At 36.1% G+C, this 14,675-nt stretch overlaps 1 pseudogene; it reads right to left on the bottom strand.

The window, feature by feature from the left end:
• Nucleotides 1-3,697: 3,697 nt before the first annotated feature.
• Nucleotides 3,698-5,084, bottom strand: LOC107877348 (annotated as a pseudogene).
• Nucleotides 5,085-14,675: the final 9,591 nt, after the last annotated feature.

Below are 14,675 nucleotides of genomic sequence, written 5' to 3'. Positions count from 1 at the left end.
CTAATATCTACGAGTTTCTACTACAAAAATATCTAATAACTAGGAGTTTCTAGAGAAAACTTATTTCCTAACAATGCTCTAGCTTTGTCGAAGGAAGGATAAAATGCAAAATATGCAGTGTGCTTGAGCTCTATGAGACTGTGATACTGTGGAGAATCACAAGAAATGGATGTTTGCTCTGTACAACCAAGATCCCGACTCCTATTGTTAGATGGCCTGAAGAAGTTTTCTTCCGCTGGACAAATGCAATGTAGAGACAAAATAGTCACAATATGTAAACATGTCCTTTAACTTGGCCTCATATCACATCTATGATCTCCAACTTTGGACGTACAGAAGTAGACACTTAAACTTGTATAAAGTTGAACAAGTAGACACACATGTCCTACGTGGAATCCCACATGGCCAATTCTTGTCCTATATGACGTCCTACGTGTACTATGCCACATAGGATGTGTGTGTCTACTTGTTTAACTTTATATAAATTTAAGTGCCTACCTGTGCACACCCAAAATTGGAGGTCACGGGTGTCATTTTTGGTCAAGTTAAAAGGCATGTTAATGTATTATGCCGACAAAATATCATGTACCTCCTCCCAATTAATGCTGCCCTATTGGTGTACCCGTAAATGTCCATCAGGCCCAAGCTTCATGAAATGAGCTGCTAGCCTCGGAGAAAGTGTATGACCATCAAAACTGAACAAATATCAAACTCTCGAACATCTACGCTTTCCTTAGATACAACAAATATTAAAGATATTACTTTATAAAATTCTAGAATTTTTTGTACCTTCAAAAAATCAACATTATTTTTCACACTTCTTGCTGGTTCATAGATGAGTTTCTTTTAGATTCGGTTTCTCTTTCTTTCAATCAATACAAAAACTTTTGCCATGGGCAGTCATTTTCAAAACTTCTGTTGACTAGTAAGTTGTAACACTCTTTCCAGCAGTTGTGTAGGCTGGATCCTCATTTTAATTAGACGGGTTCAGATATTAAGTTTTTAGAGCTGAATTTGTTATATTTTAGTATTTGTGGTTCAAAATGTACGTACATTGTTCAAACTGGGAGCTCTATTTTTTCACTGATGGGACCATTTTGACCATTTCGATGTTTCAACTCAATTATTGTTCAACCTTGACTACTAGAAAATCTAGGTGGAAAGTGTTGAAACATAAACTCTTCTAAAACCGAATTAAATTACAAAAGCATAAAGAATTCATTAAAATTTTGACATATCATTAACTTATAGAACTTCTGAATTTATACAAGAAAAGATATGAGAAATCAGACATATAATAGAACTATGAGGATTCGGTACTTCAATGGTTTGTCACCGCTTGAAAGAACTAACCAAATTCAGGCTTTCCTTGATAAACTGAATTTATGGACACGATTCATAATTGAATTTTGTTAAATAAAATGAGAAGTCTTTCGTTGTAGGCAAAGTCAGCTGCTGAAAATAGTGTTAGAACTTAGTGGAAGCTTGGAAAATGATACTAGCACTTGGGACAAAATTAAATGTGATGCCCTATTACTAGGGTAAGATAGAAAAAGAGACCAAAATCTAAAAGAAACTGATTTATAGAGAAAATTAGAACTAAACAACATTATTGAGGTACAGAAGAAGATAAAGTTGTGCGTGAAAGTCGCAGTGGTCCTAGATTTGTCTGTGGGGTTGAACAATTATTTAGCTGGAATTTAGGAAAGGCCCTTTAGTGGAAAACTTGGCATTAACGTAGAGATAAGTGCCAAAATAGCGAAATTAACTTGGAAAATGATAGCATAGGAAGACTTCTCTGATGTCCCTTTCCGTATTGACTAGGCAAAGATGGAAAAGGGGACTCATTTGTGAGGATAATTATATTTAGAAATATCACTTTTGAAACTTAGGGATAATGAACTCGTCCGTATACCTCTTCCACCTAAATTCAACCTTTGCCAATTGAGCAAAGCGCTGGGGCGGATGGTTTTCTTTCAACTTTACGCAAAAAGAAGGTGCATGTCCAAGAAAAACCAAAAAACCAGGCATTTCAATTCACCACAGGAGAGAAAGTATTCAAACTGTTATCCTCATTTCGCGTGTGTCCGCCAGTATGCACGTAAATGAAAATCAGACACAACCGATGTTAAAGTAGTAGTTGCTGAAAATTGAGAAATTCAAAGTAAAGTAATTTGAGGAATTTAGATGTTGAATGGTTTGGAAAAGCTCTTAAAACTAATATCTTATTCTTGTTTACTTGTAAGAGCCATCAGTGAGCATGAATGGCTTTCAGTGTTTAGTAAATTAAATGAGCAAGTCATTTGTTAGAAAAACGCTTCCTTTAGTGGCCATCCTTTCCATATCTCGAGGAACGTATGCTGAATACGCTGTGACAAAAAACGATGGACCCCTTTTTATACTTTTCCCTTTCATTTTGTTAGCTGGAACTAATAGAACTAACAATAGTGCTTTAGAGTTGATACAAGTCGAATGACCACCGTAATTTTTTAAGACATGATTGGAGACCATCACTTAAAGGCTCAAGACTTGGTCACCCCAAGGGCACAAGAATATGCAAGGAAGACCCATTTTGAGCCTACCATTGAGCATACCATTCATGAAGGCCGTGAGTGGAACATTGCTTGGAGCATTGAAGACTTGGGGTTTCACGGTTTTGGACACTTAATGGCTCACGGTTTTGGGCCGTCTTCATTGAGGGCATTTTGGTCACTTCACTTTGCCCAAAATGCACCATGGCCGCCCCTCTCATTAAGGGTAGTATAGTCATTTTGTCTTCTTTTATAATGTACTATAAATAGAACCTTTTAGCACTTATTTCCTTAGTTTTTTATGGATGTAAGACTTGAAACATGGTAGCACCTTTAGTTATAGGGCTTGGAATAGCCACCAAACCGAAACGAGGGCAACAAGTGTGATATCACTTGTGTTGCAATGTTGGCTTGATACGTTAGTGTTTAGAGGAGGTAAAGTCATGTCAAACGTAGGAGTTAGGTTTTTGTTGAGTGTAGTGTTAAGAGTCCAAGAGTCCACCAAATTCTTGGGTTCTTAAGATTATATCCTCACTTGTCTATCTATCTATCTTGTATCTTGTTGTATCCATCGGTTTCTTGTTCTCGTTAATGTAACCTGTGAGGTGTTGTTATTGTTACGACATTGTTGTTATTGTTATCTTGTTCATTATCTTGTGTTTTAACTTAATTTGGTTGGCTGTTTTTGGTGTGTTAACACCCTTGTCATCTCGTTTTGTTGATTGTTTGTTGAATCCGAGAGTTGGTCACCAAAGGGGTCCTCGGTTTTTGAACTTGTGGTTTATTTTTGGTGTGTGATTTCGTGTGTTCTTGGTCAGTCTCGTATCAAGAGTGGAAACACCAGCAGCTGGAAAGAGTGCAAGAAGTCAACAAAAGTTAGGGGATGTTTTCTTGAGATCCCTCGCCGTAATGACACACATCTAGTAACTCAGTTTAGTTTGGCTGGTACACAACTTAGATACCTTAATTGAAGTAAATGATGTGAAAACTGAAGGAATAGGTGATTCTAAGACAGGTACAGACTTGTATAGGCACCTGTACATTGAGGCATAGTATGTCAATCGGACTCATTTCTTTCTACGGTTTATTTTCCTCGGTTGGTTGTCATGCTTGCATCCTTGAAAAGAATATATCTACGGTGACAGATAATAAGATTTCTCACGGACTTTTCACTTTTCAGAAACTTTAATAATGCTTTAAGCTCGAAAATCTAAAATTTATGTTACATCACATTTCATGAATTATAATCTCATACACCATAAATTGGACATGTTGCAATATTTGACATTACCTAACCATAAATTAGTTCTTTCGAAGACTATAAATCGTAATATTTTCTTACCTTGGTCCCGATAAAATTGAAGGAAATTTTGAATTGATAGTGGCTTCTCTCTGTTGGTTGCCTGTCCCAACCTTAGGTACATTTCTGTAATTATAATCTAAGTTGGTTTCAATAGTCACAAAACTTTCTAGTACCTTAATCACCAATGACATGGAAGGTCTCTTGGAGAAATCGCCCTGTAGACACTATGCAGCAACTCATCATTTTTGTCACTACTTTTCTATGGAGCTGCATACCCTTGTTTCTGTCCACCATATTCATGAGCTGCTCTTGTTCCGCTTTTCTCCTGAAAATACTTAGCAAATGGACATCTTCTTCATCAGCTTGGTACCAATCCAAATTCTTTCGCCCACAGAGAATTTTCAAAAGCACAATTCCAAAAGCATACACATCAACTTTCTCAGTGATTACTAAGCTGAACCATTCAGGGGGCTAAATACCCTGGTGTTCCTCTCATTCTAGTCACAACTTTGCTTTTTTCTTTCTCAATTAGCCTCAACAATCCGAAATCAGATATCTTAGAATTGAAATATTGATCTAGAAGGATGTTTTGTGGTTTGATGTCCAAATGAATTAATCTTATGGCTGGGATACTCATGTAGACAAGTTAACCCTTTCGCAATATCTGATATTATCCTTTGCCTTGTGTTCCATGTAAACCCGATTCTCTTGATTTTAGCAGAAATCCACCTATTCAAAGATCCATTTACCATGTAGTCATAGATCAGAAGCCTCTCACTCTTTTTGGCGCAAAATCCTATGAGTTTTACAAGATTGACATGGTGAATGCTACCGACTATCTTTACTTCTGTTAAGAATGAATCACAGCTACTTTGGCACCATCACTGAGTGTTCCTTCATATGCAGAGCCAAATCCTCCTTCCCTGAGTTTTCTGCTGAAATCTTTTGTGATTACTTTTAAGTCAATTAAGAAAATCTAGTTAGAACTCCCGGTAAAAGATAGGCAAAAGCAATTTTGGAAAAAAGAAAACCTGGATGAAAAAAATGTGGAGATAAATGATGAAAAAGATAAGAAAATACAGTCTATGGACAACAATCATTGCTTCTCTCTTTATTTTCTACTAATTCCTGGTGTTATTCCTTTTCTTGGACATACACCTTAGTTTTATGTAAAGTTGAAGAAAGAAAAATCAAAGCTCCAGGTGCTTAGTTAAACTGAGTAAAATTGAACGGAGCGAACTAAGTCTGATATTAAGTGTTGACTAATTCGTCAATATCAATCGTGTGCAGAGTCTTGTTATGGTCCTGTTTTTTAGTATTAAGTGGAATTAAGTTTTACTAAGTCAATTTCTGTATTTTTCTATTTACTATTTTAGCAAATTAGTGGGCATGTTGTTAGTAGTGTATTACCCCTGCTTCACCACTATCTTTATGTAACACCCCGTGATGTCCTCGACCAAATACCTCATTTCGTAGTATGTTAAGTGGGTTAATGATCTGAAAATATTCTAAGTGTAAAAAGGGACTTAGTCACTTTTGAACTCCTAAACTTGGATGTTTTTATTTTCGACCTTCCTGACCTCGGAAAGTTAATTTGTAAGTTGATTCATGATCAGGGGTGTCAAGGGTACGTCCCGGGTAGGTTTTGAAACTTTCGGACTAGCGCAAGGGTAAGTTTGGATGTCCAAAATAGTGAGGCCTCGCGATAGGCCCGTGTCACGAGGGCCAATTAACCTAGATAGGTGTCTGTTCACGAGGGCCAGTTAACCCAGATAGGTGTCACGTCGCGAGGGCCAGTTAACCCAGATAGGTGTTGCGTCACGAGGGCCAGTTGACCTAAGTAGGGGTCGCGATGCGATGGCAGCCCAGTTTTCCATTATTTTATCTACAATTTTTAAGGGAAAATGGGTCTTTTCCTTCACCCCAATTCACCCAAGACACGGGATTTAATGATAATCTAAGTACATTAGGCTTGATATCATCAGAAACTACTCCTATTACTTTAAAAGAAAACCTTAGCTTCTTCCTATAAGGTCAAAGGATTCATCTTTGAGTTGAAGAATTTCAAAGAACCTAAGTCTGATTCAGATTCCACTCTTCTTTCTCAGTGATCTAAGGTACGTGGGGTTTTCCTAAAAATACTTGGGCATAAGAAAATTGTTCAATAACTTTTAACATTCTGAAATTATGAATTCTTGAAGGGGTTTTGGAAGTTACATTGAAATTTTACATTTATGAATTCTTTAATGATATTAGTGTTTTGGTCTTGAGGCCTTTTCCCCAAATTAATTTGAAATGTTATATATATATATATGCATGTGGTTAAAGTTGATAATTGAATTGAGAGCATGACTATTTACACTACCTCTCATATTGCAACACCTCTTGATTTTAGAATGTTATTTAGAAGCATGGTATTAGTGTTCTTAACTATTGTTGAATGTTTTAAGATTTGATTTAAATTAATGAGAGGGGAGTTTTGAATGTTGACAAATGCTGAATATATATAATGAAAGAATTGTATGGTTTTCCAAAATACATGACCACCCCATGCTTATTGAAATGATTAAAAGGAGTGATCTTTGCATAATTTGATAAATGTATTGAAGAAGGAATTTCTTGAATTGTTTGAACTATGGTGGTCTAAACTTTATGTTTGAAAGAGAATACTGTGATATGATTTTTATGGCTCAGAAACATGACTTGCAAGTCTTGGTATGACGATACCAATTCAGATAATACCATAGTATTACAGAATAGAAAAGAATGTGGATTTTCTTTCAGATTTTCAGATTTTGAACTTAGAATGATACATGTTCAGAAAAGGCTAAAAATGAGCATAAAGAGATGTTAGATGGTTACCCAAAGAAGGAAGTAGTCTAGAAAAACTCGTTGCCTGAAATCATGTTTTTCCAATATGGGATTATTATGTCCCCAGGAGGGATTATACGCTGGCCTAGTTCCCTGTGGCGTATCAGAATCAAAAACTCCAACTCTTGCGGGAAACTTGGGTTGGAGGCTTGGCCGCCGAGTTAAGGATGGAATCCATATAGCCCGTGGGGTTGTAGAATTATAGGGTGGACCACCTAACTTAGAAGTAATACAAAGATCAGAACTGCATTAACATAAATGTTTTATGAATGTCAAAGAATTGCCCATGTGTTTTAAACTATATCATGCATGGTGTTTTCATGACTTGCTCTCATCTAATTTATATATAAATGCATTATTTTGGATTTCTCTGCATACCAGTACAATTGTATTGACCCCCTACATTTCAGGGTCTGAGGCTCAGTCTAGAGGTCCTGCTACGCCGTAGACTTATTTCGACAGAAGAGAAGTGTGTGCAGTTGATGAGCCTTGTTTATTTCGGAAGACCTATTTCTTTTCAGTTAGTTGTTAATTAATTTGGTTTAGCTTCACTGGGGGCTTATCCCAGATTCAGACAAGTTATTGATGTCTTATGTAGTAGAGATTTCCCAGACAGAGAAAGCTGTTGTTTAGATGTTGAAAAAACTTATTTTCCATATTGTCGAACAGATTTCATATAGCACCCGACATTTTAGGCTAGAACGAAAACCGTTATTTTAGTGCTTGGCGCGTCGCAGAGGAGGTCTATTTAGCAATTGCCAAATTCAAGTAGCCTAGCGCTGAAGTTCCAAGTCCCAACCAGTGGGACAATGCGATGGATCCGCGTCGTAGTCACCCCAAGAATCCCATTCATCAATTTCTGGTGAGCCACCGCGATAGTGGCGCATCGCCGTGGCCCATAAAATTGGGCTCCCAATTATATTTTTCCGGTTATGTTAAGGGTTAAAAGAGGGGTATTTTAGGAAATTATCCTATCCCCAATCCATCTATAAACATACAATCAATGGCATAACAAAAGCACTTTATGCCCAAATCTTCATTCTCTACAAAGCTAAAACCCTAAGCATCCCCAAAACCTCTTCCAAGAATCTCAATATTCAACCATGGGTTTTTGAAATTGATCGAAGATTTGGAATCCCCAAACCATAGGCTTCAAAAATTAGTCTCTAATTTTCTGTTTGAGGTACGTGGGGTTTATCCTAAAAATACATGGGCTTATTGAAAATACTCAAATATGATTTAAAGATTATCAAGCATAAATTTGATAAAGGGGTTTGAAATATAGGTTTTATTGTACTTGATGCATATTATTGATATTGTTGTTTTGGCCTTTAGGCCTCATCCCCTCAAATTGATTTACAAGTATATGTATATGTATGAAATAGAAATTTAAGATTTGTTTGAGAGCACAGATTATGAAGTCCCTCTTTTGTGATAAATTCAAGTTTATGATCTTATTGTGAATGATTTAAAATGTATGATTTATGGTTTGAAATTAGTTTTCACAATACCTTAGTGTCTAAGAATGATTTAAAGATGATGAGAGGGAGCTTCTTAATATAATTATATCCTTGTTTTAAATGAGAAAGAGTTGCATGTGATTGAGAAATTTGACATGACCACCTTGTATCATTGAAATGCTTGACAAAGAGAGTTCCTTGCATGTGTTTATATGAAGTTTGAGAAAGAGTTTTTTTGAATTGATTTATTGATATGGTGGTCCCAAACTTATGTTTTGAAAATAGAGATTATAATATGTTATTAATGGCTAAGAGATGTGACTTGCAAGTCAATGGTATGACGATACCATAAGTATGTATGCCGTAACAGATAAGAGATTTCAGAGTATGTTTTCAGAAGATGCATGATTTTAAAAAAGTTAAAAATGGGCTTAAAGAGGGTTAAGTGGTTACCCGATGAGGTCTTGATTTCAAGTAACACTTAGCCTAAAATTGTGATTTGCCGATCCTGGTATATTATTTTTATGCTGGCTACGACCATGTGGCGTAGCAGAGTCAGAGACTCCAACCCTTGTGGCACACTTGGGTTGGAGGCTTCCCCGCTGAGTTAATGGCAGATTCCATATAGCCCGTGGAATTTCAGAGTTGTAGGGTAGACCACCTAGTGCAGAAGTAAAACAAAGAATGTTTCAGAGTTCAGATGATTTTTACAGAGTCTTTCAAAAATGCCCATGTGATTTCTTACCATATGATATATTTATGAACTATTTTAAATTGCTCTCATATATGTTGAATATAAATTATTATTTTGGGTTTGCTCTACGTATCAGTACATTTGTATTGACCCCTACCTCCTAGGGTCTAAAGCTCAATTCAGAGGTCCTGCTAAACTGTAGATTTTTTAGATAGCAGTGAAGTGTGCAGTTATTGAGCCTTCTTAATTCCAGAAGGCCTGTGTCTTTCAGATTATGTTATTTATTTTGGTTTAGGTCCACTGGGGGCCTTGTCCCAGCTTTAGACAGTTGTCATTTGATTATGTAGTAAAGATTTCATAGACTGTTCCAGAGGTTGTTTAGTTAATTTCGGATTTCATTCCTTATTGTTAAACTAAATACAGAGTATGACTATGTTTTCGTATCAGATTATATTTCCGCATCTTATTTTATTATATAAATACTGTGCATGATTACCAGATAGAGTAGGATGCTCGGGGCTTCATGGTTCAGGATGTCTATCACAGCCAGGATCTAGTTTGGGTCGTGAAAAACTTGATATCAGAGCATAGTTCATGGTCCCAGGGTGTCTGCGAAATCACATCGGGTAGAGTCTTGTTTATGGGTGTATAGCACTCCACACTTATAGGCAAAAGGCTACTAGGCGTTTAGGAATGTTTCCCATTCTTCATGTTTTAGTTCGTGCTATGGAGTCAGAATTTTCCTCTTTCATACTTTAACTCATGCTATGGTGTTGCCCATACGAAAGTAAAGTTATACCAATTCCCTCTTTACTTTAATGTTCTCGGATATGTCTCATTTTTGAGGTGAATCAAGTCCAGAAGTTTAGTATTTAAATGGTATGGTCCTTTTTGACTGAGCCATATATGGTTTTAAAATTGTGCAAGGGCTTGAGAAGAGTCCGTTAGTTCTTCAGAGTGTATTGATTCTAGTGTGAACTTTGATTCTGATGAGATCATACTTTTCAGCCTGTAGTATTAAGTGTATTTAGTCTTTTTCTAAATTTATGTTGCAGATGTCATGCCTAAAATGGGAAATGATGTGTAATAGAATGTTGGAACCGTATTCCCACCTTAATAGTAGTATTAGTTAAAGTGTTGTTGTCATGACCTATTGGTAGTGAGATTAGACCAAGGAGTTGGTGATATGAAGTCACAAGGTTAGAAGTCAGAGTGAGGGTGACTTTTGTGTAAATAAATATTTTAGTTGAATAACCGATGTTTGAGGATGATTTACCTCTTTATAGTGATAAACTAATGTGGTAGCTAGTATCATGTGTGGATTGTATGTTAGTCTGTGGGCGAAGTGTTTGACTAAGATTTTAATTCATACAAAGTAAGATATGTATTCTTATATCATTGATTATTGTGTATCAAGTTTCTATCTTTTGTAATTTTGTTATCATTGTGTTGTTGAAACTCAAAGTCTAGTGAAGCCGTGTGGGGCTCTTTCGATTCACTAGCATAGTTGCCTTGTCATTTCTCTCATTTTCTTGTTCAAAATACAAAATCAAAGTCTAGTGAAGCCATGTGAGGCCTATTTTGATTCACTAGCTACTTATTGTTCATCTTGTTGTTCTTGTGTTGGTTAGAACTGGGGGTTTAGAGGTGTAATGGCAAGAAAAGTGGTAAGGGAGATTTATTGAATATATGTATAGACGAATCTTTCTGCATGAGATTGAGTTGTTAATAAATTGATACGTCTTTGTGTGTTTGTTTAGTAGAAGGTAGAGAAGGAGTTATTAGTTAAGGTGAATTGTTGTCTACTTGAAGTGTGAAAATGGAGACTCACAATTGTTTATGGAATTTTAAGGTAGTCTAAATATATTCTTGGGTAAGTAAGTGTGATGTGAGAAAGCCGTATAACTAGGTAAGATTGTATGGGATTATAATATAAGATTAAGGTTGACCATGTCTATTATGTGACTCTACCTCCTTGACCTTCTTTTATTTGGTAGTTGTAAACTATTACTACTTGTGAGAAGGTATGTAGTAGATTTTGAGGCATAGCAGTAATGTCATGAAGGTGGATGTGATTATTTCTTGGTTAATGATACTAGTTTTATGGAAGAGATCTAATAGGCTTGAACAGTGAAAGCAAGAGCTTAAGTTTATTTGATTCATAATGAAGTTGATGTTGTATGTATGAAGTAGAAGTATGCCAAAGTGATATGAGGTTACGGTATTTTTCTGAGGCTATTGCATGTTGTGTGTGGCTAGTGGTGCCGTTGAGTTGCTAGGTGGAGAAATACTAGTTAGATGGTATATGGTGTTCTAAATAGCCAAGTTAAGGAGTTTTGATTGATGATGGTGAGCCTTTTGATATAATCTTGACTCTCATGGTTTAGAAATATAAGTTTGCAGGCATAATGCTGGTAGACTATGATAGAAGTGGTATGGTCCATCAAAGGTTTGGAGATATTCATCTTTAATGTTAGGAGAACCTAAGTTGGTGAATGTTTAAGCTGTTATATGATGACTTTGAGGGCTACAGAAACCTAAGGATTAAATCTTAGAAGGAGGTATTAGCATTGGTTGCTATACATGAAGATAGCGTCTTACAGGGTAAGTTTAGTTTGATATGTATTGTTATATCCCCGACTCTAGAGTAAAGTAATTTTGGTTTATATCAGAGTGTATATAGTATTTCACAGACTTAGAGTAATGGCTTAAATCTAAGGGGGAGATGATAGAACGAGTAACCAAGTCAAGTTTTCAGATGCTAATAGATGTGCCAGTAAGTGGTGGAATTGGCCGTGAGAAAGAATGATGCTTAATCTATTCTTATTTCAGAAGTTTACTTCAGTTATTCCGATAGATACTCATGCTTTATGTTTCAACTTCATGATCATAGTCCGTGTTCATGCATATGATAAGGAATCATATACTCTCCTAGTTCCTAGTATACTGAGTTCCCAGTTTGTTCAGCAGTCAGAATCACTTTCCGTAAGTTATGAATTTCAAAAATTCAGGTCATGCAGTTCATGACTCTTGTGCATATGTGATACTCTTAACATCAGTGAAAATTCAGATTTATATCAGGTACGTCCTCAGATTAGATCTCTTTTATGATTCCATGTCATGAGTGCTCTATTCCTCATGCCTCAGTAGGGTATCAAGTTATGCTTAGTACTCTCCTCATGTTCTAAATTTTGGTATTCTAATTTTTCAGTGACCTTTTCCCTTAGGTCGAGATAGTGATGATGAATAGTTGTCTAAATGGGAAAGAGTAAACATTTCTTGTTGATGAAATATGGTTGTATGCTTATTTGAGTTAAGGCGGTAATTGTGGAGTAAGTTTGAGGCCGAGTCTTTGATACGAGTCAAGGTTAGTTGAAGTTTTGTGTGTTATATTTTGGAAAAATTGTTGTGTGCTTATTTTATGTAAGTTCATAAGTTGAATGAATTTTGAGGTGAAGTCTCGTGTATGGCTTGGTTAGTTGAGAATATTTTATGTGTATTATCTAAATAGTGCAGGGAAGTTGTTGTGGATAGAAGTATTAGAGAATATGAGAAAGATGCTTTATCGGTGTTTGTTTAGAAGTGCATATATGGGTATGAAGATAGGCTTGAATGCCATGTTTGTATACATACAAATAGATGATTTGAGTGTTAAATATGTCTAATGCAAAGTTGAAGGTGATTGCTGAAGTGGCAATAAGAAATATGCATGAGATTAGGAATTATGAAATGCAGGGTGTATTGAATTCATAATTCAGACTAGTACTACAGTATTATGTGGCGTGTCTTGTGATTTTGATTTAGGCTTGAAGATAGTGAGGGGACTTAGTTCCCTTTAGACATTAGTAGATGGAAATATCAGCGGTCATGTGAGAAAAATAAGTAGAATCAACGAGCATGGTGTTTAAGGGGAAAATATAGTTGAGAGAGTATTTTAGAAGTGTGTCTAACCTTGAAACTAAGAAGTTGCATTACCTAAGGCCCGAAAATTCTATACTAGCTTACGAGTTAAATGTCTATATTCCATGCAATAGAGTAGTGCCAAGGTTGTGATTCCTTAGTTGGATGTCTTGTGTAAATCATGCCTAAGATCCTTGCTCCCTAAAGCTACCAGGAATTCTTTAGAAAAAGTGTTGAAGAGATACTCCAGTTAAGTATAAGTGTCCAGTATAATTCAGTCTATGTAGCCAGCAATTCAGCTTAACAGTCAGGCAGACAAATTACTGTGGTTTTTCCTCCTTTTCACCCAGTCCTACTATCTAAGTCCAATGCGTATGATCATCCCAAAAGATAATCTATTCCATCCGTGTAAGTTGCAAACTCAGTTCAATCCAAGCATCATGTTTCAGATTCAGTTATTTAGTCATGACTCAGTTCATAAGAGTTTAGCACATAATCTCGAATTTTTCCAACTATTTTAGCTCAGACAATGTAATACCTTTGTACGATCTAAATCTTGTTGCCTCATGATTCGTACTTACATAAGTTATCACTTCCAAATTCAATGTGTGTGATTTGAGAATAAACACTTCGGGGGGAATCCTAAACTCTCAGCATAAATCAGCTCCTTAAAACAAGTAAGGGCAAGTCAACTCAGAATTCAGTTTCACGATAGAAGTTTAAATGTTTCAGATCAGTTATATCCTTTCTTAGAAGACACATCATGTCTGTGTTATTCCATACCTTTAAGATTCAACGTTCTTACCCATCATTCGGGGACGAATGATCCCAAGGGGGAGATAATGTAACATCCCGCATTTCGGGCTAGAACAAAAAATGTCATTTTAGTGTTTGACGTATCGCAGAGGGGGTCTATTTAGCAATTATCAAATTCCAGTAGCCTAGCACGATTATGGTGCGTCGCGCTGAAGTTTCAGGTCCCAACCAGTGGGACAACGCGATGACTCCGCGTCGCGGTGACCCCAAGAATCCCATTTGTCAATTTCCAGTAAGCCACCACGATAGTGGCGCGTCGTGGTGGCCTATAAAATTGGGCTCCCAGTTATATTTTTCTGGTTACGTTAAGGATTAAAAGGGGGTAATTTGGGAAATTACCCTACCCCCAATCCGTCTATAAACATACAATCAATGGTATAACAAAAACACCTTATGCCTAAATCTTCATTCTCTACAAAGAAAAAACCCTAAGCATCCCAAAACCTCTTCCAATAATCTCAAGATTCAACCATGGTTTTTCAAAATTGATCGAAGATTTGGAATCCCCAAACTGTAGGCTTCAAGAATCAGTCTCTAATTTTCTATTTGAGGTACGTGGGGTTTATCCTAAAAATACATAGGCTTATTGAAAACACTCAAATATGATTTAAAGATTATCAAGCATGAATTTGTTAAAGAAGTTTGAAATCCATGATTTTATTGTGCTTTATGCATGTTGTTGACATTGTTGTTTTGGCCTTTAGGCCTCATCCCCTCAAATTGATTTACCAGTATATGTATATGTATGAAATTGAAATTTAAGATTTGTTTGAGAGCATAGATTATGAAGTCCCTCTTTTGTGATAAATTCAAGTTTATGATCTTATTGTGAATGATTTGAAATGTATGATTTATGGTTTGAAATTAGTTTTCTCAATACCTTAGTGTCTGAGCATGATTTAGAGATGATGAGAGAGAGCTTCTTGATATAATTACATCTTTGTTTTAAATGAGAAAGAGTTGAATGTGATTGAGAAATTTGACATGACCACCTTGCATTATTGAAATGCTAGACAAAGAGAGTTCCTTGCATGTGTTTACATGAGGTTTGAGAAAGAGTTTCTTTGAATTGATTTATTGATATGGTGGTCCCAAACTTA

This window comes from Capsicum annuum, chromosome 7, assembly GCF_002878395.1.
Source record: "Capsicum annuum cultivar UCD-10X-F1 chromosome 7, UCD10Xv1.1, whole genome shotgun sequence".
Classification (NCBI taxonomy): Eukaryota; Viridiplantae; Streptophyta; class Magnoliopsida; order Solanales; family Solanaceae; genus Capsicum; species Capsicum annuum.
This window is presented reverse-complemented; position numbering and strand designations above follow the sequence as displayed.